Below are 25,352 nucleotides of genomic sequence, written 5' to 3' on the forward strand. Positions count from 1 at the left end.
TAGCTTAGTGTTTTCTTTCTTCTAATTTTTTATATTCATTGTCTTAAGTTATTTATTTATTTAATTATTTTTATTCGTTTATCTTATTTATTTTTAGGTTTTCTTTCCTTTATTTCTTTGTCTTATTGTGGCCTTTTTCAAATTTACTACCCACCCCCCCCCCCCCCCTTAATATTCTTTCCCCCTTCGTTGTCCCTTTATTTACTTAATTTTTGCTCTTTCATGGTTCTTTTGTTTAACTTACCTTTGTTCTTCTTTTCGTTTTGTTTTTCTACTTATCTTTCTCTCCAATTATAATTTAATTATTAACTAAGTTATTTATTTCTTTTTATTTTTTATTCTCTTTTCCTCCCTTTTGCTTATTCTAACCAAATAATTTAATTTTGTTTTATTCCTTATTTTTTAATCATGTTTCAATCTTCCTTGTTTATTTTATTAGTTTATTAATTTTTTTGTTTTTTCAATCTTCTAATTTTTCTTCTTTGTATATTTTACTTCTTATTTTTTCAATTCTTCCAATTTTAATTCTCCCAAATAATTTAATTTTGTTTTATTCCTTATTTTTTAATTATGTTTCAATCTTCCTTTTTTATTTTATTAGTTTATTATTATTTTGTTTTTTCAATCTTCTAATTTTTCTTCTTTGTATATTTTACTTTTTTCTTTTTTTCTTTTTATTTTTTTATTTTTTTATTTTTTTGGGGTCTTTTCTCTCTCCTTTCTATTTAATCATTTTTCTTAATTTATTTAAGTAGATTTCTTTATTATTCTTTTGGTTTTTCTAGTCTTTTAATTATTTAATTTTTTCTTCTTTTTCTGCGTTAGAACCTCTTTTAATATTTTTCAATTATTTTCTATCTTTTTAATTCACCCATTATCTTATTATTATTAATTTCTCCTTTTATTTTTTTTTTAATCTTTTGGGGTCTTTAGGTTGCTCACTAGGATCTTCTCTTTGTGTCTTGCACCTCTCAACTCTTTTTCCTCTTCAGGTTGGCTTGGTTATCTTTTGGGTTCTTTTATTTGGTAGTTGTCCTCGTTTTGTGTGCTTTCTTCCTCCTCTCCCCCCAACCCCCTACCTTTTATTTGAAGTCTGGTTTGCTAACTTTCTCTTTTATCCTTCTCTTCTATTGTATGCATCCTGATGATGGATCACGGAGTGTGATCCGAAATGTTGATGTAAAAAATTGGTCACACAATCAAATCCAGATAGCAAATCTCAGCATTGATGGATTGTGGAAATCTGATAGCTCTTAAGGTCAACACTTGTTCAACAAGCTTGGGTTTTGGTCAAAAACATGTTTGTGGTTATGTGTTTGAGGTAGCGGAATCAGAGAAGTATTCCAAGGTGGTCCCTGAAGTGTAACATGTTCTATATTCACTGTCAGGTTGACTGTGTAATGTAGTTGATTTAATATATATTGTAGCGTGTAGAACTTAATTGTAATATCTTATGATGATCCTATATTACTCATTGTACATTGGGGAAGCCTCAAGGTCGACTCAATTAGTTGTTTTAGGACTTGGTTTAAAGGAAAGATGTTTTCCTTGGTTGCGAGTGTGACTGTAAGTCATATGTGCTATAATGTATGTTCATTATTGTATGCAAGCTTTGGATGTGAATTTGATGAGATCAAAGCAGAGGATGATGTTTAGGATGTGTTGAGAACTTCAAAGGAATTGTATTGGCAAGATAAGTTGCTATTTTAATCAATTCACCCTTGGATATGTTATTCTAAATTGTTTAGTGAGAACAATTCTGAAGCAATTTGGACAGTGGGTTCAGTTGACTTCTTATCAGCTCCTAATAGGGTTGGAATCTTCTGACATGGATTCAAAGTTCCTAGTAGGGACTCATATGTATTGATTGTATTGAATTGGCTCCTAACAGAGTCACATCCTTTCACAAGGAACTTTTTATATTAGCTACATCATCTTGTGGGCATCATTCCCTTCGAGGTTTTCCCTTTGATCAAGGGTTTCCCTAGTTAGCATGTCTTGTGTTACTTTGCATGGTTATCATCTTGTGGTTGTTGTATCTTTTAGTAAGATGTTTCAGATTTGATAAAGTTAATTAAGTTGTTTAAAGTGCATAACTGATTCACCCTCTTCCTCCTCTTAGTTATATTGGTGGAATTTACTTTTTAACATGGTGCTCATTCATCTTTAACTAATCAGAGCATTCTCGTCTCATGTTTCCAAGCTCATCTAATCAAGTCGTTCCAAATGTACAATGTGAAGTGCACTCTATGTCTTCACCTAACAAATTTTCTTATTGGTCCATCAAAGCAATGTAATTTTTCCATCGACTGACAAAGTGGTGCCCAAGCATTAATGCCTATAGTCGATGGTTGCGTTAGGGTTGTGTTGGATAACCGTTCATTGTACTTGGAACAACTATAGAAGGCAAGGTCTTCTTCTTTGTAAAAAGAGAGACTTGGAGAAATTGTTGCTATAATGCTGCCAAAACAATTGCAGATTCATTTTTATCATGGTGGATTACTTGTATTATTTTGGAGTGTTGCATGGTTTCTACATCTAACTTAGAGTGGGATTACAATTGGATAAACATTTAATATTTGTAGCTGATAGTTGCAGTAGGGTTGTGTTGGATCACCATTCATTGTACTTGGACTGACTATAAAAGGGCAAGGTCTTGTCATATGTAAAAACAAAGACACTCGGAGAAATTGTTTCTATAATGTTGCCAAAATAATTGCATACTAATTGTTATCATACTGGATTACTTGTATTATTTTGGAGTGTTGCATTGTTTCTACATTTGACTTGGAGTAGGTTTCTATCTATGTTGAGTAGAAGTAGTTAAGTAAGTGATAGAAAGATATTGTTGTTGGTGAATTTAGGTGAAACTTATTTGCAAGTAATAGGGTAAGGTTGGTTTGAACTAATTGCAAGCACTTAGCTTCAGTTGGAAATGTTCATTTGGATTGTACCATCTTTGGTATTCGCATGTGTGTTGACAATGTGAAAATTATCAATGCATCCTCAGATGATAACAAGCCCCATTTGTGTACTTGGTTTGGCAAAGCAAGGACTGGTTTAGTTCCACCTCACCATTAGAATTGTCTTGCATTGTTAGAATTAGCTTAGCTTTCTGAACTTTATTCTATTTGCAATTTGTTTTGTTAGGAGTTGAAGAGCTTGGATTGTCAATCTCTTGCATTTGTGAAGTTGATAGAATGTCCATTGAGTGAATAGTGTAAGTCCCTCGTGGTTAAAACTGAGTTGTGTCCAACAAGAATATAAACCGTGGAGTTGCCTTAATGATCTTTTTGCAATCTTTGGCATACATGGTGTCTTTGTTCAAGAGAAGATTTGATATTTAGTTTTCATCTTGGAATACTACGTGTTTCATCCTGCATCTTGGAGTGGTCACAAAATTTGTTAAATCTGTAACTTGTAATCCTACTGATCTGATAATAGATCGGTTTGATCTGTTCTTACATGACATAGATTGATCCAAAAATCTTTACGTTATCCTCTTAGGGATATTGGCTTATATCCTTAGAATTAGTTTGGATTTAACTAAACTCATTTTGTGTTATGTTATATTTAAACTTATTGGTTCTTGGAAAAGTCTCTGACTTCTAGGATTAGTTAAAGAATGTTTTGGAAGGGATATATCCCTTGTAAGGACATGTCCCTAGGTCTCTTATGGTTGAAGTCTAAGAGCACACAAGAATACAAAATAGTCTGCTCCTTAGTCAATACTGCCCATATACAACTTGCAGAAGAAAAGACAGTTTTCAGAATTATATTTCTAATTTAATTGAAGACAATACTTTGAAGTTATTCACAACAAGCTACAAGGGGAAGAAGGTCGAATCTAATTTCTGATTCATTCATAGAATTTGCAGAAACTTTACATGGTATCAAGGCTCTGGTAGTCGAACCTAGGCTCTGCAAAATTCAGTAATCAGACTTTATATATATCTAGCATCTATCTCCTATCTTCAATGGCATACACAATCAGACTCGAGGATAGGTTTGATAGGAAAGAATACTTTGATGCCTAGAAATTCAGAATCATGATGATTCTTGAAGAAAATGATGTAAAACAATTTACTAATAGAGCATCCAAACAACCTAGTATTGAACCTCACAAAACTATATGGAGTAAAGAAAATAGAAAAGCCATTCAAATCATATTAGATGGAGTAAAGAATGATATTGTACCTATGCTAACAAAACATCAGACAACATTTGATATGATGAATGCATTACTAAATGCATATGAGGTCAACAATGCAACTAGAGTTCTTGCAATGGAAAGACAACTAAATCACATACAAATAAAGAAAGGAGAATCAATGAATTCTTACTTCCTAAGGGTTGCCGGCATTAGAGATGAATTGTCAAGTATAGGAACCATTATTAGTGACACGAAACTAACATTGATGGCTATAGATGGATTACCAGATTCATGGGAAACTTTTGCACAAGGAATAAGTGCCAGAGATAAAATTCCTGACTTCAACAGACTTAAGGGGGATTGTCTTCAAGAAGAATCCAGAAAATTAAAGGAGGGAAACTGAAAATAGAAGATGAAGAACTTCATGTTCGTAATACAAACTCCTATAAGGGCAAGAAGAAGCATTTCAAGAAGAAAAAGGGAAAACAAAAGAAGGGAAAACCCAAGAAAGATCTATCCAAAATAAAGTTTTTTAGTTGTGAAAAGATTGGACACTACAAATCTATAAACAACAAGTGAATTGTACAAATGTTACTAGGGAAGAAGATAACTATGATCCTGAGAATCGCGTATTGTATCCGTCACTATCAAATGAAATCTCAAGTAAAGCATGGGTAGTTGATAGTGGATCTTCTAGACATATAACAAGATACAAACAAGCACTAAACTTTATATCAAAAAAGGTTAATGGCAAAATTACCATTGGTGATAATTCAACACATTTCGTCAAAGGAATTGGAAATTGTACCTTGAAATTAAAATCAGGAAATTCTCTTCTCCTCAAAGGAGTACTCTACGTACCAGGAATAAAAAGAAATCTAATCTTGATTATAACACTTGAAGATGATGGGCATAATGTTGCATTCATGGACGATAAAGTAATAACTTGGGCAAAGAACTCCTCAATTAAGAAAGCAAAGTTGATTGGTTAGAGAAAATGATATTTGTATGAATTAAATTCAGAATCTAGTCGACGTATTCAAGCCTTAATTTATGAAGCTGCAGACGTAAATGAAATATGGCACAGACGATTAGGGCATCTAAATTTCAAAACCTTATCAACTATGGAGAAGATGGTTACTGGTTTACCTAAACTAAATAAAGACCACTCAAGCATATGCAAAGGGTGCACTCTGGGTAAGAACACCAAAAGTCCATTTCGTGATAGCACTAGAAAAACAAATAATGTTTTGGAATTAATTTAATCAGATTTATGTGGACCTTTGTCTGTTCCTTCTCTTGGAGGATTTTGGTACTATAATTTGTTCATAGATGACTTCTTTAAGAAAACATGGATTTACTTCTTAAGATGCAAAGAATCAGAAGAAATCTTTAAGAGATTGAAAGAATTTAAAACATTAACTGAAAACTTATCAGGACATAAAATTAAAACTCTTAGAACTGATAATGGAGGGGATACACCTCAGATTTGTTTAAAAGGTTTTGTAAAAAACAAGAATTAAGAGGGAGTACACTGTTCCTTATATAATCCAAAACAAAATGGGGTAGCAGAAAGAAAGAATAGAACAATTATAGAAGCTGCTAGAGCTATGATATTGGATCAAAATCTAGAGTATTATTTTTGGACCGAAGCCTCTTACATTGTTGTCTATAGTCAAAACTGAAGCCCTCACTCTTACCTTAGAGATAAAACTCTTGAAGACGTATTAACTAAGGTTAAACCCAATATAAGTCATCTTAGGATTTTTGGGTGCCTTGTATATATCCATGTTCCAAAAGAAAGGAGAACTAAGTTAGAACCCTTTGGGAGGAAAGGTATTTTTGTAGGGTATAGTGAAACATCTAAGGCATATAGGATTTTCATACCTGGACAAAAAAGTATTGAACTTAGTAGGGATGTAATTTTTGAAGAAGATCTAGCATTCAAAAGAGCCCTAAGTTTTGAAGAATGTTCTCCTTTAACTAGTTTTGAAAGAAATATTGAGTCTTAGAGGGAGAACATAGAAGAAATTGAAGATTGAAATTCAAACTCTAAATCTTGGAGAAACTCAAAATTCAAAGAAAAGACCACTTTGGGCCATTAAAACAGTCGAGGAAGCACAAGATTTTGCTATACCTTCTGGAGCAATTAGAGAAAACAAAAGACCTAAAAGATTTTCTAGTTATACAACAAACATGAATGATTTGTCCAAAACAGAACCAACCAATCCTTTAGATGCTATTAAACATATAGCTTGGAAAGAGGCTATGATAGAAGAATACCAATCTATTATGAAGAATGATGTTTGGGAAATTGTTCCTAGACTTAAAGGAAAATCTGTTGTTTCTTCCAAGTGGATATTTAAAATAAAGCATGCTACTGACAGTAGCATTGAGAAATATAAAGCTAGATTTGTAGCCAAAGGATTCTCTCAGAAAGAAGGGATTGATTATGAAGAAACTTTTGCTCCTGATGCGAGATATATCTCTGCAAGAGCAGTCTTAGCAACTGCAGCATCGAAGGGATGGAAAGTACATCAAATAGATGTAAAAACAACATTCCTAAATGGAAAGATTACAGAAGAAGTATATTTGGAGCAAACTGAAGGATTTGAAACTCATGATCTTAACGTTTTTGTTTGCAGGCTCAAGAAAGCTCTTTGTGGGCTTAAGCAGGCTCTAAGGGCTTGGTATGAAAGAATTGATATCTCACCAACTTAGGATTCTCCAAAAATGAAGCTGATCCAAATCTATATTATAAAAGAGATAAAGATGATATGGTAATTTTGATATTGTATGTTGATGATTCACTAATAATAGGTGATGATCATCTCATAGATCAATGCAAGAAAGATCTAATTAGAGAATTCGAGATGAAAGACTTGGGACTCCTTCATTACTTCCTAGAATTGGAAGTACGACAAAATTTTGACAGTATCATACTCAATCAAGGGAAGTATACATCAGACATTTTGAAGAGATTTGGGATGTGGAATTGCAAGTCTATGTCTTCTCCAATGAAGACTAATCTACATAAACTTAAAGAAGCATCAATAGAATCACCTTCCATAGATTCTACTCTCTACAGACAGATGATTGGATCCCTTATGTACTTAGCAAATACAAGACCTGATATTTGCTATGCTGTTAATGCCTTAAGCCAATTTATGTGTGAGCCAAAGAAGATTCACCTAGTTGCAGTTAAACACATTTATGAGATACTTACAAGGCACTCTTAATCTTGGGCTCAAATATAAGAAAGTTAGATTTACATGGATTCACTGACTTAGATTGGGGTGGAAGTGTTAAAGACAGGAAAAGTACTTTAGGATGTTGTTTCAGTTTAGGATCAGCAATGATATCTTGGATATGCAGAAAGCAATCTTCAGTAGCTCAAAGCTCCACAGAAGCTGAATACATTGCAACAGCAATGGCCTCTCAAGAAGTAGTTTGGCTAAGGAAGTTACTTGTGAGATTATTTGGGCAAGCCATGAATCCTACGATTATTCATTGTGATAATCAGAGTTCCATCAAGCTTTCGGTGAATCGAGTTTTTCATGATAGGTCCAAGCATATTGAAATTTCTTACCATTATGTAAAAGATATGATAGATAGGAATACTATAAAATTAAAATACATTTGCAATGCAGATCAGACAACAGACATACTCACCAAACCTCTATCTAGAGTGAAGATAGACCACTTCAGGAGAAGACTTGGTATGGTTGAATTGCAATCCCCTTGTATCCTTTAAATTATTAATAAAATAATTTTATTGTCAGGCTATTGACTATTATGGGCTCCACCATTTGTATTCATTATTCAAGAGGTGACGATCTCTGAGATAATGAACACTTGCATAAAAGACATTATGAGAGATGACGATCTCTTAGATAATGTGCTAAACAGTAGAGTTCTATTGCAGGATCTAGATGAGTTCAAGATCACATTGTGATGTAGACATTGCTATGTTTATATATCACAATTTGGATAAAGGAAGAAATTTATTTTCTTTCAGAGTTTATCTTGTGTTTTGGTAGATCTTGACTCAGGATCATGTTGTGATATAGGAATACCAGTATCACAACTTGGACAAATGATGAAGTTAAATCATTCTTTAGATTTATCCTACTGTTATCACTAGTAGCAGTGATTTGTCATATCATAGGTTTAGTCATATGACATTGTATCATGTGTTCTATGATACCACATGCTAAGAAGATTCAGATAGATATAGAGTATCAATTCTTGCTTGTTCATCTTTATCGATGTTGCTAGATATGATATCTCTCAGTATGATTATCAAGTTAAGAGGGAGTGTTTAATCTGTAACTTGTAATCCTACTGATCTGATAACATATCGGTCTGATCTGTTCTTACATGACATAGATCGATCGAATTTTTTTTACATTATCCTCTTAGGGATATCGGCGTCTATCCTTAGAATTAATTTGGATTTAACTAAACTCATTTTGTGTTATGCTATATTTAAACTTACTGGTTTTTGGAAAAGTCGCCAACTTCTAGGATTAGTTGAAGAATGTTTTGGAAGGGACATGTCCCTAGGTCTCTCTATTTATAGTAGGTATGGTTGAAGTCTAAGAGCACACAAGAATACAAAATAGTCTGCTCCTTAGTCAATACTGTCCATATACAACTTGCAGAAGAAAAAACAGTTTTCAGAATTATATTTCTAATTTAATTTAAGACAATACTTTGAAGTTATTCACAACAAGCTACAAGGAGAAGAAGAAGGTCTAATCTAATTTCTGATTCAGTCATAGAGTTTGCAGAAACTTTACAAAATTCACATCAATAGGTTGTTACAACAGCCACATGCAATCATTTAATACCATCCAATGGGAAAATTACAATCCTTCAAAATACACAACCTTTTGAAGATGAACCAATGAGAAAATTCATTGTGATATTACATCAACGCTTTTCACATGTTCACTTGTGAATAAATTTGGTTTGATGAACTTGGACATGATGACTTGGAATCACTTGTTTAGTTGAAGATGAATGGATGCCACCTCAATGTGTACATTCTTATTCTTGATTCACCAAAAAGGGATATCTTGATATCAACATTTCGAATTTTGATAACTCTTCTGAAAATATCATCTTCTTGTAAATGATTATGATGACTCATATTCCCAAATTGCTCCATCTTCGTGAATGTTCTTCATCCTTTAGACGTCTTCGTTTTTTTTGGAATTCTTCATCATCTTCTTGAATGTCTTCTCCTTGAATACTTTCTTGTCCTGATCCTCTTGACCTTTTTGTGATGTTTTGGCCCTTCACGTTGACCTTGGATTTCTAAAGATAGCCTTCCTCATTTGTAGAACAATTTTCTTTGTGATCTTGAAGCTCCTTATATTTGTTGACTTGAACCTTAGCACTTGTATTTCCACTTGTCTCTTTCGCTATCATATTCCTTGAACTAGTTGTATTGTTGAAGTTATGATGTACTTTCTTCCATGTTGTGATTTCTTCTTTATCTTCATCTAAAGTTGATGTCTCCTTTGCAATCTTGAATTTCCTTCATGTTGATATTGCATTGTTGAATCCTTCTTCATTGCTCATCATCATCTCATGCATCATTTGTACAATGAAATGACATCATTGGATTAGAGTCACAAAGGAAAATTGAGTGCAATAAACCCTTAAAGACCATAGAATATTTTCATGATAAACGCTTATTGGAACAATATTTGAGATTTCAATTTTGAATAGGATTTGCATTTTAGTATTTGCGATTGGGGAATCCAAACTTTAAAATTAGGAAATTGTTTGATCCCTTAATGGAATTTTTCTCTTGCTGAAGGAGTTCGTACTTTTGTTTTTGTCTTTCACCTCTGATTCTGCCTTTTGATTGTTGGGAATGCATAGAGCTGAAAATTGCCTTTAATATTGGAAATGCATTTTTCATTCTGATCTGGTTTTGCTTCTGCCCTACTTTTGCCTTCAAGATCTGAATTCCTGATTTTTCTTTCAATTTGCCTAGGTTTCTTGAAGGTCTCTTTTCAATTGCTTTGAATTTTGTCGTAAGATACAGATTCGAATCTCCTTCAACTCTGATTTTTGCCTTGGTAATATGTACCCCTCCCTTGTGTTGTGTGAATTCTTCTTTCTTGCTGTGGGTACCAAGATTTTCTGATTTTCTCCCAGAATTTGCTCTGCTATGATTCACATCTTCTTGATCTAGTTTCGCACCTTCAGTGATCTGGTTTCTAAATTTCACACTTTATATGGCCGATCTGTGTGTCTTGATTCTAACTTCATTCTCAAATTCATTCTCCATGACGCTTGTTACCTTTCAAATTGCCTCTCCAATAGGTCAAGTTTGCATGTACTCCTTCTATTCTACTATGCAATTATCGATTCATTTTTGGATTGTGGTAAAAATGGTTGTGCTTGATATTCTTTTGTAGGCATCATGTGAAGATATAGGCCCATTGGGGTTTCAAGTTTGACCATCTATATCATCCAAAACAATTGCTTTTAACAATTCCCCTCCTTCAAGCATGCCGATTTGTTAAAAAATTTAAATTTAAAATAAAATGAAGGCAATTTTATTAATTGTTCTCGCCTTTAAAACTTTACCCTCAAAAGAGCGGAAACTCAACCTATAGAAGGAAGATTTTGCTCTTGTTCTTGAAATTAATAATAAATGGAGAGGAAACTTGCAACCTACAAGGAAGTTATTAACTTTATTTCCTTTTTGGGTGGAAACTCAACCACCCAGGGAAGTTTTGTTTTAACGAACGGTGAAATTTTTTGGTTGACAAGGAAATTTGATTCTTCTTTCATTTTGCCTTGTAAATTTTTGTTAGTGGAAAATTGACTTCCACAAGGAAATCTTGGTTTAGGACATAAAATTGCTAAAGGGTGGAAAAATGACATTCACAAGGAAGCATCCAACTTCATTGCTTAAAATCCAATGATAAGGTGGAATTCGACCCTTACAAGGAAGATTATAATTTCCTCGTTTTTCTTCCATGTTTTTGTTCTTGATTGGACGGTGGAAAATCGAATGAGACAAGGAAGTTTTGTTTTTACAATGGGTGGAATTTCTTGGTTGACAAGGAAATTCTACTCTTCTCTTTTTTGGCTTACAAGTTTCCCCCTAGAGTGGAAAATCAACCTTGAGAAGAAGATTCTACTTTCAACTCTTTTCTTTTAATTTTCACTGGATGTTTCTCCAAATTTTACAGGGCGGAAAAACAATCTCAACAAGGAAGATTTCACTTTCTTTCATCTTTTATAACATTTAACCTTTAGAAGTGGAAATTCAAGGGGTACAAGGAAGTATTTGATTTCCAACTGTCAAAGGGAGGAAATTCATGGTTGAGCATGAAAGCCCATTCTTTCATTCCCTTTCAATTTTTTTCCGCCAATAGGAATTGGCTATAGCGTCCCCTATAAACTGTAGTGTGCTTGGTATACTTTTTAACATGATTGATAATGCTGTTGTGATACTTCCTTTTGTCCCAAGTGGGTTGGGAGGAGACTAGATCTTGTGACTTTGTGCTTTACCACTAGACACTCTTGCCAATGAAGCTAGCTCCCTCTTGGTTCCCAAAACCGCAGATTGGAAATCCAATAGCCTGTCACTTCTCCGATAGGACTTCTCAATCAGTTCTGGCCAACGAACAGGAATACTTCTCAATTCCCCTGCACTTCAGGCTCCGCTACACTCAGGCGGGTAAACCTTCACGTCAAACATTGATTGTTTGGTTCAAGGTTTTTCTATAGTGAATTTAAACTTTTGGAGTTCTTTAGCTAGCAAGGTCCTCAAACTCAATTAAAATGAAAACTGGATGCTAGATAATGGTTGGATGTTTTTTATAACATTTGTAAATAATGGATTTGATGCTTGTAGAAGGAATATATAGATTTTCTGACTTCAATAATAAAAGACCAGTGCCTCTGCTCATCTAGGCAATAGAGTCAACTTCAGTGAATTTTCACATACAACTTCATAATGTTTTACACACTTTACTGCCAACAATTAAATAATCAAGATGTGACATATCAATTATTATGCAATTTTAAATTAGTCAAGATTGAACTTTAAGTCCTCTAGGAGACAAATTGGACACAAATACGGAAACAATTAAATATTTCACTATATCTGTGATGATCAAATTTAAAATGCTAAATGACTGTGTCCACTTATCCGATACTTAAATTGTATACAGAATTCCAGAAAATAATTACAAAGGATTCGCCTGCAGTTTAAATCTCCACGCCTTTAATAATAAACACATAACATTTTATTTTATTATTAAAATAAAATAATAGAATTTATATTACAAAGCCATAATAAGCCCCGTATTCCTCCATACAATAAAAAATATGAAATACTTTCTCCTGAGAGAATATAAAATGTTTAGATATATGAATCTAAATGTTCGAATATGTTTTTTTCGTAAATAATAACTTCCTTTTATATCTTTATTTCATGAAGGAAGTGACTTTTCAAGTCCAAAGTTTATGTCCTTTCATTATTAACATTTAATTTATATTGTCTTCTTAAAACTAAATTTTAATTGCAAATCCTTGGTTGTACAGAAGTCTTCAACTTTGTATTCACGGAGCCTTTTGAAGATAATATACTAAGCGGCAAATTTATTCATCTTTCTTTAATATGATTGCTAGTTTACTTCTGAACATCATACTGCTCCAATGACACCATTATCTTCTGTTTAGAATGAATCAAACAAGTAATTTCTTGAAATATTCTCCCATGCGCTAACCACGACATCACATAGATTCCAATGGCCTCCTTTGTATTGCCATAAACAAATCGATTGGTCATTGTCGTGGATGAGAAAACAATCCTTTTGCACATCGTAAATATCCAATCCTTTAATGGAGATTTCTGTCAGATCTCCAACGTCTTTTCTATCCGAGTGGCAATACCAGTAGTAACCAATCACGAGATTGGTCTATCTACAATATTTATAAGGGGGACATTGGGATTTTCAGGTTCAACTGGCCTTTCCTCCTTCCACGATTTTCAACCGCTGAATGTGTTTTTTCATTCCGTCATCTCCAAGCGTTCGGGTTATTGGGTGTCTTTATGAACTATTGTGCACATCACATGGAATTTTAACTATGTACAGTCCCTAAATATGCAGTATTATTAGTTTGTATGTCAGTGGTATTTCCAGAACATCAGAGTTGTATTTTACATTCCTGCTGTGTATTCTCTTGCTTATGGCATGGTCCCCCATTGGTATATGTTTGAAAGTTGACTGTATTATGTTCAACATTACCGTTTCATGCAACATTCATGAAGGTCCGGTTAAAGCAGGTCTGACATGGCTTTACCAAAATGAGGAGAACGATGAATTCAGAAACTACAGATGTGAATGTAATCGTGAAGCTATTTTCACAAAATCCTTTGTAGACTCGCACCAGGATCGGGTATATGTGCATTTCATGTCTATACAGGTTGCTTCTCTTCCATATCAACAGCACTTATTCACAGTATATACTCCCAAATCATGACTTAGGAGATTTGACCCTGTTCAGCTTTTGCTTTCACACGACTGGCTGCTAGAAAACTAGTAATCATAGAATCTTCTTTTTAATTCTTTATACAATGTTTGCTGATATTCATCCTCTTGCTACCGCTGGAGCTATCATATTGTTGTCTTTAGAAAATATTATCTCAATCTTTTTGTTCCTGTCAAGCCCAATTGTCAGTGATTACTCCTTTCATTGGATATTGCTCCTTATGCACATTTTTCTTTTATTTCATCCTACAGCTTCTCCCTGTTATTTGTAACATGCTGCTTGTCCTTATTTTCAAGTATGATGCAACTTAGACTTACGAATGTCTTTAACATCAGTAAGCAACGAGTATATATATCTTCACATGCTTAATCATGGAATTTGATATTCTTAAATGGAAGTCCAAAAGTTTGAAATTTTTGACTCCATCAGGGGCTCTTTCTGGGGACATATGTCCCATGTGGACATAATGAGATTCCAGCTATCTTTGAAAGAGCAGACCGAGCATCCATGCTTTACATGATGCAAGGTGAAATTGGTTGGCCCCAGACCTTTCAAAAATGGACATGGGTCCTTCCCTCTATCAAACACATAATTTTGTTTGTGTAACACTTTGAACCTGCTGATCATGATGTTAGGTTGTTCCTTAGTAGAATCTGATCCATTAGAAAATGTCAGAAAACAACCATCATTTGATATATGCCTTTCTTTCATTTCCTTGGTTTGCTGTCCATCTTTCAAATCTGCATTAGGTGAATCATTTTTATGAACAATACATGCGGGCTTTGTTTCATCAACATGGTCTTTGCTGAATGGAAGCTCCTTTGAGTAACACCTTTGAGCAGTTGTACAAGCATCTTCTTGGACATCCTTCTCCACACAATCTGCCCCATCACCATGCTCATGAAATTGTGTCTCCTCACAAAAAGGCTTAACTTTATGAAATGCTACTTCACTTTCATCAAGGATCTGATCAGACAGTACAATTGGAAAACTTTCAACACTGTTTTTCAATACATTCTTTTCTTTGTGTAAATCTGATTTTATCTCACCTTCACATGTCTGATGTACTTCTTGCTGATGGGATGAGCTAAAAGGTATCTCATCTTCTATATGCATATCACGAGTTTCATCATCTTCAAAATCATACTTGTTATCTTCATCATGATGTTGATGGATTTGGCTGCATGGAAAATCTTCCTCAAACAATGGATTTGAGAACATAGTGAACTCAAACATATCCCTTTGTGCTTGCTCTTCAAACAATGGGTTTAGGAACATAGAATATTCAGGTATGCCTTCATGAGAGCTTTCATTTGGATCATCAAGTGTGTTATTAACAAAAGTAATGTCTTCATCAACATTTCCTTTGGAACTTTCCTCTTGTTCATACACCATATAATGTTCTACTTCATCCTCTCTATATGATTCCTCGGAATGATCATCTCTTTCGTCTAGTACCTCCTGAGTGTGCACCGATTCATCAACTTGCTCAACCTGGTGATTTGAATTTTTTTTTGGACTATTTCTTTCAATATGTTTCTGAAATTCCAGATCTAACAAGGCTGAAATCTCCTCCACACTAAGAGAATCCTCTTCCTCATTATCAAATTCACTGTCATCTGTAGGCATATAAGTATCATCATGGGCTGATTCTCCTTCAAAATGTTCAAATTTTTCATCTCCATTTGAATCTGAAACTTCATTTGACTCATATGTTACTTCAGTCTTGAATTCATTTTCCTCTACATCTAATTCATTATACATAAGTTTGAGAAAGTTAAGAAATTGATGATCATACAAGAGACCTAGTTCTTGCATCTTGTAGGAAAGATCAGATGACAGAGGTCTGTATTCTGAAGGTATTTCTTGATAAGCATTAAACATTCTCATGAAGAATTGTGTTGCAGATTCATCTTCTTGCTTTTCGAAATTCAAATATGCATCCAAAGGAGATATATAACTCGGATTTTCATCCAATATTTGAAAGAGAAGCATCAAATCAAGATCTTTTGGCAAGATTCCCAACTCACGAAACTTTCTTATCAATTCCTTGCGTGGAGGCATGATGTCTGAAGGTACTTCCCGAAAAATATCCACCATCCTTATAAACAAATGTGTCGATGTCTCGCCTTCATATCTTTCTAGATTAAAAAATGCATCAAAGGGGTGTATGTATTCTTCCTCCATGGTGTAACATAGATCTGCCTCCTAATCGTAGTACATATTCTCCATGTTAGGTAATCAAATCATCTCCTTCTAAGTCCTCTCCTTCAGCAGAGTTACCAACTGAAATTTTATTGAATAGAGTCACCACCTCTTTCGAGGAATGTATTGATCTTCTTGGGTTCTCACTTCCAGCAGAGTACACTTCCAAACAAATTGATACAACTTCTTTTTGATACTGATCTACGAACTTAGAGATTTTGGGTAACTTTGTGATATGTATTGTGAGTAACTTTCCCCAATAGAATTGCCAATCTGTTGGTTCCCAAAACCGCAAACTAGAAATCAAATAACTTGTCACTTCTCCGATAGGACTTCTCAATCAATTCTGGCCAACGAACGGGAATACTTCTCAATTCCCCTGCACTTCAGGCTCTGCTACACCCAGGCGGTTAAACCTTCACCTCAAACGTTGATTGTCTGGTTCAAGGTTTTTCTATAGTGAATTTAAACTTCTAGAGTTCTCCGGCTGGCAAGGTCTTCGAACTCAATTAAAATGAAAACTGGATGTTAGATAATGGTTGGATGTTTTTTATAACATCTGTAAATAATGGATTTGATGCTTGTAGAAGGAACATATAGATTTTTTGACTTCAATAATAAAAGACCAGTGCCTTTGCTCATCTGGGCAATAGAGTCAACTTTAGTGAATTTCCACGTACAACTTCATAATGTTTTACACACTTTATTGCCAACAATTAAATAATCAAGATGCGACAGATCAATTATTACGCAATTTTAAATTAGTCCAGATTGAACTTTAACTCCTCTGGGAGACAAACTGGACACAGATATGGAAACAATTAATTATTTCACTATATCTGTGATGATCAAATTAAAAATGCTAAATGACTGTGTCCACTTATCTGATACTTAAATTGTATATAGAATTCCAGAAAATAATTACAAAGGATTCGCCTGCAATTTAAATCTCTACGCCTTTAATAATTAACAAATAACATTTTATTTTATTATTAAAATAAAATAATAGAATTTATATTACAAAGCCATAATAAGCCCCTTATTCCTCCATACAATAAAAAATATGAAATACTTTCTTCTGAGAGAATATAAAATGTTCGGATATATGAATCTAAATGTTTGAATATGTTTTTTTTGTAAATAATAACTTCCTCTTATATCTTTATTTCATGAAGGAAGTGACTTTTCAAGTCCAAAGTTTATGTCCTTTCATTATTAACATTTAAATTATATTGTCTTCTTAAAACTAAATTTTAATTGCAAATCCTTGGTTATACAGAAGTCTTCAACTTTGTATTCACGGAGCCTTTTGAAGATAATACACTAAGCGGCAAATTTATTTATCTTTCTTTAATACGATTGCTAGTTTACTTCTGAACATCATACTGCTCCAATGACACCATTATCTTCTGTTTAGAATGAATCAAACAAGCGATTTCTTGAAATATTCTCCCATGCGCTAACCAAGACATCACATAGATTCCGATGCCCTCCTTTGTATTGCCATAAACAAATCAATTGGTCATTGCCGTGGATGAGAAAACGACCCTTTTGCACATTGTAAATATCCAATCCTTCAATGGCAATTTTTGTCAGATCTCCAACGTCCTTTCTATCCGAGTGGCAATACCAGTAGTAACCAATCACTAGATAGGTCTATCTACGAAAGGGCATATCGGGATTTTTGGGTTCAACTGGCCTTTCCTCCTTCCACGATTTTCAACCACTGAATGTGTTTTTTCATTCCAGCATCTCCAAGTGCTCGGGTTATTGGTTGTCTTTATGAACTATTGTGCACATCACATGGAATTTTAACTACGTACAGTCCCTAAATATGCAGTACTATTAGTTTGTATGTCAGTGGTATTTCCAGAACATCAGAGTTGTATTTTACATTCCTGCTGTGTATTCTCTTGCTTATGGCACGGTCCCCCATTGGTATATGTTTGAAAGTTGACTGTATTATGTTCAACGTTACCATTTCATGCAACATTCATGAAGGTCCGGTTAAAGCAGGTCTGACATGGCTTTACCAAAATGAGGAGAACAATGAATTCAGAAACTACAGATGTGAATGTAAGCCTGAAGCTATTTTCACAAAATCCTTCGTAGACACGCACCAGGATCGGGTATATGTGTATTTCATGTCTATACAAGTTGCTTCTCTTCCATATCAACAGCACTTATTCACAGTATATACTCCCAAATCATGACTTAGGAGATTTGACCCTGTTCAGCTTTTGCTTTCACATGACTGGCTGCTAGAAAACTAGTAATCATAGAATCTTCTTTTTAATTCTTTATACAATGTTTGCTGATATTCATCCTCTTGCTACCACTGGAGCTATGATATTGTTGTCTTTAGAAAATATTATCTCAGTCTCATTGTTACTGTCAAGCACAATTGTCAGTGATTACTTCTTTCATTGGATATTGCTCCTTATGCACATTTTTCTTTTATTTCATCCGACAGCTTCTCCCTGTGATTTTTAAAATGCTGCTTGTCCTTATTTTCAAGTATGGTGTGACTTAAACTTAAGAATGTCTTTAACATCAGTAAGCAACAAGCATATATATCTTCACATGCTTAATCATGGAATTTGATATTCTCCAATGGAAGTCCAAAAGTTTGAAAATTTTGACTCCATCACTCCCCAAGCCGGATTTCTAGTTTATAAAGGAGAAACAAAAAGTTTATTATAGTAGGTGTAGAAACCTTTCCATTTGAAAATGATTGCATCTTCTCATGTTTGTACTCTTGAAGCTACATTAAGTGGGCTTCTAGAAACTCACATGCGACATTAGGATGATAAACTGTGACAAAATCCAAGAGGAAGAATTCCCACATCTCACGCTAGCTTCTTACATAGAGATGGTATTTGGCATGAGAAGCATCAATTTTTTACTTGTGCTCTTTACAATATATGCTAAAAGTGACTTGTGGATCTTAGGAATTTTTGCATGTACAAGGGTCATGGAACTGTGTGACAAAACATAGCAAATGTAGCTTGACATGCATTGTTGTTCAATAATTTGAGAGATCTATGATTTGGGAGTTTGGAAGGTGTTAATCCAAGAACTTGGGATTTCAGCTAGGGAGCTACACTTTTACGAGGGCTACAAGGTAGGGTGTTGTAGCGGGTAATTGTTTTCAAAGTGAAGTTTTTGAATATTATGAGGTATGATTGGTTGGCATGTTTTGTTATTTATATTGTAAACCTGAAGAGATGATCTTAGTTTATATTTTGTAATGGAGTCATTATTGTGACTTACTGATGTTAGGTTTATGTTAGTTGTTGTGGGGTTAGTTCCCACTAGGGGGAAGTTTTACAAGAATGTAATTCTTTATTCGGTGTTATTTATCATGCAATCATGGTTTAGCATTGTCATTGTGAAAGCAATACTTAAAGACAAAGACAAGGCAGATTGGATGCTATTTTTCTATTCAAATTTCCTTTTTGATTCAGAAACTAATAATTAAGAAGCGAAGAGGCATTTTTCTCTAAAAGAATATAGAATATCATATCATGAATCCAGACCAAATAATCTCGAGTTAAGTAGGTTTATAATTAAAGAGTTAAATACAAAGTAGATGAATCAATCATTTTGTATAAATTATAGTGGGTTGTTTAATGCTCTAAATTCTGAGCTGATAATTGATAGAGGGATTTGGTGTTACAAGAACAGCCGAAAACTTATGCAAACTGATTAAGGAACTGTGGCATGAAACATGCACCTAAAGCATGGGATGCTGAGATGGATAAATACCTTCAAAAAAATTGGATTCAAATGGATTGTTTGATGGCACCTCATTTATTAGATTGGTTGCTCATACTCACACTGTATGTTGACAATCTCATTCCTGTAGAGTAATGTTGAAAATACAACCACGGAGGAATAAAGAACTTCAACAGGGTTTTGAAATTTTGATTTTGGCTCCACTTTGCTTCTTCCTTAAGACAATTTTAAAAAAATGAGTTAGTTGTTCGAAAAGATTTGAGATGGAGATGTAAAGATTGGCTGCACTGATGGAACAGGGCCTTAAACTTTCTTCTGACAATGAAGTTAATTTATGTAAACTGATTAAGGAACTGTGGCATGAAGCATGCACCGAAAGCATGGGATGCTGAGATGGATAGATAACTTCAAAAAAATTGATTCAAATGGATTGTTTGATGGCACTGTAGTACATAATAAATAATAAGAATTGGTTAAGCTTTGTTGGGATAGGGTAGTTAGGAAGCGAGGGGATGCGTCCGTTGGTTTCCCTAACCAACTGACCATTATATAAGATCTTTTGAATATGGATGATGTACTCACATTTTTGGTAATCAATAAAGTAATAACATTTCCTTGCCATTTTGGTATTCTAGTACTAGTAATGAATGTCATGCTGGTGCAATTGAGTCCATGCTATATTGTTCTGTATATTGTGCATTGATAACCATTCTATAGGGATCTCATTTATTTGATTGGTTGCTCATACTCACACTGTATGTTGATCTCATTGCCATATTGTAATGTTGAAAAATACAACCACGGAGGAAATAAAGAACTTCAACAAGGTTTTGAAATGTTAATTTTGGGTCTTCTTTGCTTCTTCCTTAAAAAACTGAGTTGGTTGTCGAAAATATTTGAGATGGAGGAATGTAAAGATAGGCTGCACCTATGGAACAGGGCCTTAAACTTTCCTGTGATGATGAAGGTAATTTGCAGACAAGACTCTGTATCAAGAGCTTGGTGGGATTTTGATCTACTTAGTGAGCACCTGGTCAGATCTTTCTTTTACATTAAGCATTTGGCTGTGAAAAATTTAGAAAAATCATCCTGCTACACATGTAAGAGTAAACATCAAGTAGCTTTTCGAAATCTCTGTGGAAGATCAAGTTTACCAAATTGAGGGACATGTTTAGTATTTGTAGTCAAGGGGGAGAATGTATCAAGGATGGGTTTATGAAGTCATCAGTGCTAGTGAATTTGGGAGTGACTCTCTCACAGAGGCAATTACTAATGAGGAAGATAACGGTCACTTTATTTCTGAACAAAGCAATCAGACCTTTGACACATGGGATCTAGGTGTGTTGGCACCTAATCATAATGAGGATCCTACAGAAGATAAATTTTGTTTTGATTGCGATAATATTCTGATTTTTGAGGACAATGGATGCTTGGAGGATGCTATTGATGAATTGAACGAGGATTGAAACAAAATCTGATTTGTCATTGCTTGGAGTTGATTGTGAGAAAAAGCTTCATGATTGTTGATCTGCATTTCATTGTTGAGCATCTTCATAACAAAGAGGCATGGGTGATTTGAGGCAGCTATCGAGTCACTCTTGATAGGTATGAAAGTAATGATTCAATTTCAAATATTCATCATAGCAGTAGTACACTTTTTTGGACAAACATGATTGGAAGAATCAATCTGTGGTGGTTGGTGATAACCGGTTGTTTGAGATGGGCGATGATATGACATGTGGCAATTCACTTTTTGAGTTGAATGGTGGAACAGTTCTTAGTTTTAGTGCTGCACTAGTGAAAATAGTAAGGTGTGGGATTTGGAAGAAGATTCAGAACTTGAATTGGAATACAGTTTTCAGCTTGCAAATGATTTGTTTTCACTTAATGAGGTGATTTCTTATCTGCCTAGGAGACTGCAAAATATGAAATGTGCAAATGAAGAGATAGATGAAGATTGCACAGGGAGTGATATGACCCCAGGAGGCTTCATCATTCCTAACTACTTGTGGAATTGGAAGATAACTTGGGTATGCAAATTAATGTTTTCAGCTGAGTGTTCTGATTAAGTTAACCGGGAAAGGGCCCAAACTCGGAATACAACAAAGACGCAAAAGAAGGGAAGGAACTCACAAGCTGTGAGATCACCAAAAACCAGAGAAGGAAGACCCTTACTGAGAAAGATTCTTGATTGGAGAAACCAACTAGCGAGACATAGGGTCTTGACCCCACTAAAAATTACATGTGAAGAACAACGGGTTTTAGAAAGAACCCCAAACCTTCATCCAATAAAAAACCCAATACTAGAAACCAAATAGACTAGGAATCTAAAGACTAACAACATGTTTCAAAGGCTTCCCAATGTATTATTGGTAGGATCCCCTTGAGCTAAGATACTTTTGGTCAGGGAAAGATGCTGCACCCTTGAAAGAACCATTAGATTTTGAAAGACACTCTGATTTTTTTAATAATAGAAACCACTATGAACTAGCGAGTTCATAGAAATGAAGAGGGGCAGCAAAGTGGCAACTAAATTTTGATAAGAACTATTGGCCATCAACCCATCTAGGACAACCTCAATAAGCCCATTGTCATAAGACTGAAGAATTGGTAATACCAAGGCTCCCATTATTACAATAATAGATAGTCGTCTATTATTAGTTAATGGTTATCTATTGTAAATTTCTAGTTAGCTTTAGTTTGCTTTCGTTTTTAGCTTTCTCTATTTGAATAGAATGTTTCTATTCTTTATGATCATTTCCTAAGGAAACATCGTTTTATTTTTTTGTGTATAATGACATTTTGGTCTCTATTAATAACAAGCAAGTATTTTATCAACTACTTCATAATATGGTATCAGAGCAAGGATTTTAAATTTTTTCAAAAATAATTTCCTTTCCGAAATTATCAGAAGCTATTTTCGAAATTATTCGTCTGGAATATTTGCTTCAAACTAGGGTTTGTCTGGTTTTGTTTTCGAAGAGCAAATCACACCTATACACAGCAAAGGCTATCATTTTTCCATGGTCGTGATTTGAAGCAAACTCCTGCGTTTTTTAAAGACGTTTTTAACAGCCACGTTTTTCTGTCGTTTTTCTTAAAAAAGTGCCTGATACACCATTTTTTGGTGTCTATTTCTTCATAATCTGTGACGTTTTGGCAGGAAACCAATCTTAATAGAAGAAATCAGCCATTCTTCTACCTGCATACGATTTTTTTGCCATTTTTTGCTTCCATTGCTGCCGACTAGGGTTTTTTCGAAACCCTAATTTTTGTGCTCTAAAAAATATTTTGATTTCAAATTCTTGGTGGGTTTTTCAAGAAGCTCAACTAGGTTGTCTGTTTTTTGGGTACCTCGATTTTTGTGCCTCAATTTTTGAGCTAGCGGATCCAAAAAATGATAGCATATTCCTTTTGGGTTTTTCGAGCTCTCTTTTGGATCACTCTAAATTTTTTGGGTCTTCCATTTTTTGCCTTGAAGAATGCGCCTTAACAGATTTTCACGCTTTTTCATTGAAAAATGTGCCATGACATCTCTAACAAATATTCTACTTGAGCACAACTCCAAATTCAATGGTCGAAATTATGGCACTCGGAAGCAGCAGATCATCGCAATTTTTGAATATTGCAACACTGATCAACTTGTTCTGGGTGTTATGAAGCATTCGACTTCTCTTGGTCCTGATCAAGATACATGGGATTTGAATAATTGAGAGGTGGTGATGCTTCTCAAATTATCCGTGGCTGATGATCAGCTTTCTCAGATTCCATCTGGCAAGATAGTTGTCGAGATTTGGACACATCTCAAAGGTCTTCTTGAGACTTTTGACAAAAGCAGAGCCTTCTTTATGAAAAACACTCTATCTTCTGTTGTCATGAATGAGCGCACCTCGCTCTAGGCACACCTGAATCGGATTCAGGAAATCCGTGATCAGTTGCCATCGGTTGCAAGATGGAGGAAGAGGATATTGTGGTTATCACTCTTTGGAGTTTACCAAAATCCTATGAGCATTTTATCGAGACTCTCAATATCACATCTTTTGGTGTTGATTTAAAGTTCACTGATCTTTGCACCTTGCTACTTCAACAAGATCGATGGAAACAACAGTTCGGTAGCAACTCTAGTTCCACCTCCATAGAGAAAGCCTTTGTTGCAAAATCCTTTCCAAAGGATAAAGGCAAGTTTCAACAGCCATCTCAGTGGAAGTCTTCTGCTTCAACATCAGATGGTTCCTGAAAGAAGAACATTCAATGCAACTACTGCCACAAGTTTGGACACATGAAGGTTGAATGTCGGAAGCACTTAGCTACACAATCTAAGCAATCAAGTTCGCAGCCCAAAGCAAACAGTGTAGAGCACACTGAGTAGGCGAAATTTTTCTTTTACGCCTTCATGGCTAAAAGACCTTCAAATCATGTCAAGTCATTTGTAACAACCAGTTTTCCCGAGTTTTTAAATTAAACACTAACATACTAAAAGAAGTACAAATGTTACTTCAATTTCATAGGAAGTCACTTAAGTTAGTTTCGTTTATATGAAAGAGATTGATGGTTAAAATTAGTTAAACGAAATTTCTTAACTAAGAATTGAAATACTATAAATGAATTTACTATGGAAGTTTAAATCTACATACCATGGAATTTGAACTGATAATCATTGTAACAATGCTTCAGCAATCACCCACATTAGTCCACAAATACCACTATAACAATATCATATAGCGACTACCATTCAATACCACTATATCAAAATCAAATGACGTTTACCATTAAATACCACTATATAAAATTAGGGCATCACATACCACTGTATCAATTAGGGCATCGATTACCATTGGATCATTTAGGGCATCGGATACCATTGTATCACTCAGGGCTTCAATTACCACTGGATCATTTAGGACATCAAATACCACTGTATCATTTAGGGCTCCAGTTACCACTGAATTAATTAGGGCTTCAGATACCACTGTATCATTCCTTTCCTTCTGATTTCGTAACTGTGGCAATTATATGATTAGAAGATATGCTCATATTCGATATTCATATAAATGAAAGACAATCCATAAATCTATCTCTTGCATCTAAGTTTAAAATAATTGTAACAATGAAATAACTCAATTAATCTTACCTTCTTGCATATACATCATAAAAGTAAAAATATCTGTTTTCGACAAACAATTGAATGTGTAGCTTATCTTTGTCTGTTGTACGTTCCACAACTTGGGGAGAGGTGAAACATTGTCAGGGGCTTAACTACCCAACCTCGGATCTTAACTTATTCCCCACACAATCTCTAACGAGAAAGGCCCTCCCAACCCGGAATTGGAGTTGGACCATCTGTCATCTACCAAGCAATCTTGGTATCTACACCACTCGACTTGAGAGCAAGAGATTACAATAACAGGATCACGTATGAGCTATTAAATAATATTATTCTAGATTTAATGTATCATATCTCACTTTTATTTTTTAAGTCATTACAGACCCCATCTCACCTCTTCACCCTTTTCCATGGCTATACAGCTAGTGAATCCTAGGCATTTGGATCTTAGAGAAATCAGCTTTGTTTGTTGATCCCCAACAAATTCATGAATAACATATATATTCTAACTTATTACAATTTGTGATTTGAAAAGGATATTTTTGAAGATTGCAAAATTTATTGTTTCAATAATTAATTAAATCATATCTGATTTCTCCTCTGCATTCTTGTAGATTCACT

At 34.4% G+C, this 25,352-nt stretch overlaps 1 protein-coding gene across 3 annotated transcripts in view; it reads left to right on the forward strand.

Moving 5' to 3' along the window:
• Positions 1-25,352, forward strand: part of ALG10 (DIE2/ALG10 family) — a 111,449-nt gene that overhangs the window by 64,931 nt on the left and 21,166 nt on the right. The window lies entirely within an intron of this gene.

The sequence above is a fragment of the Cupressus sempervirens genome, chromosome 1, assembly GCF_028749045.1.
Source record: "Cupressus sempervirens isolate cs-2001-9-10 chromosome 1, ASM2874904v1, whole genome shotgun sequence".
Classification (NCBI taxonomy): Eukaryota; Viridiplantae; Streptophyta; class Pinopsida; order Cupressales; family Cupressaceae; genus Cupressus; species Cupressus sempervirens.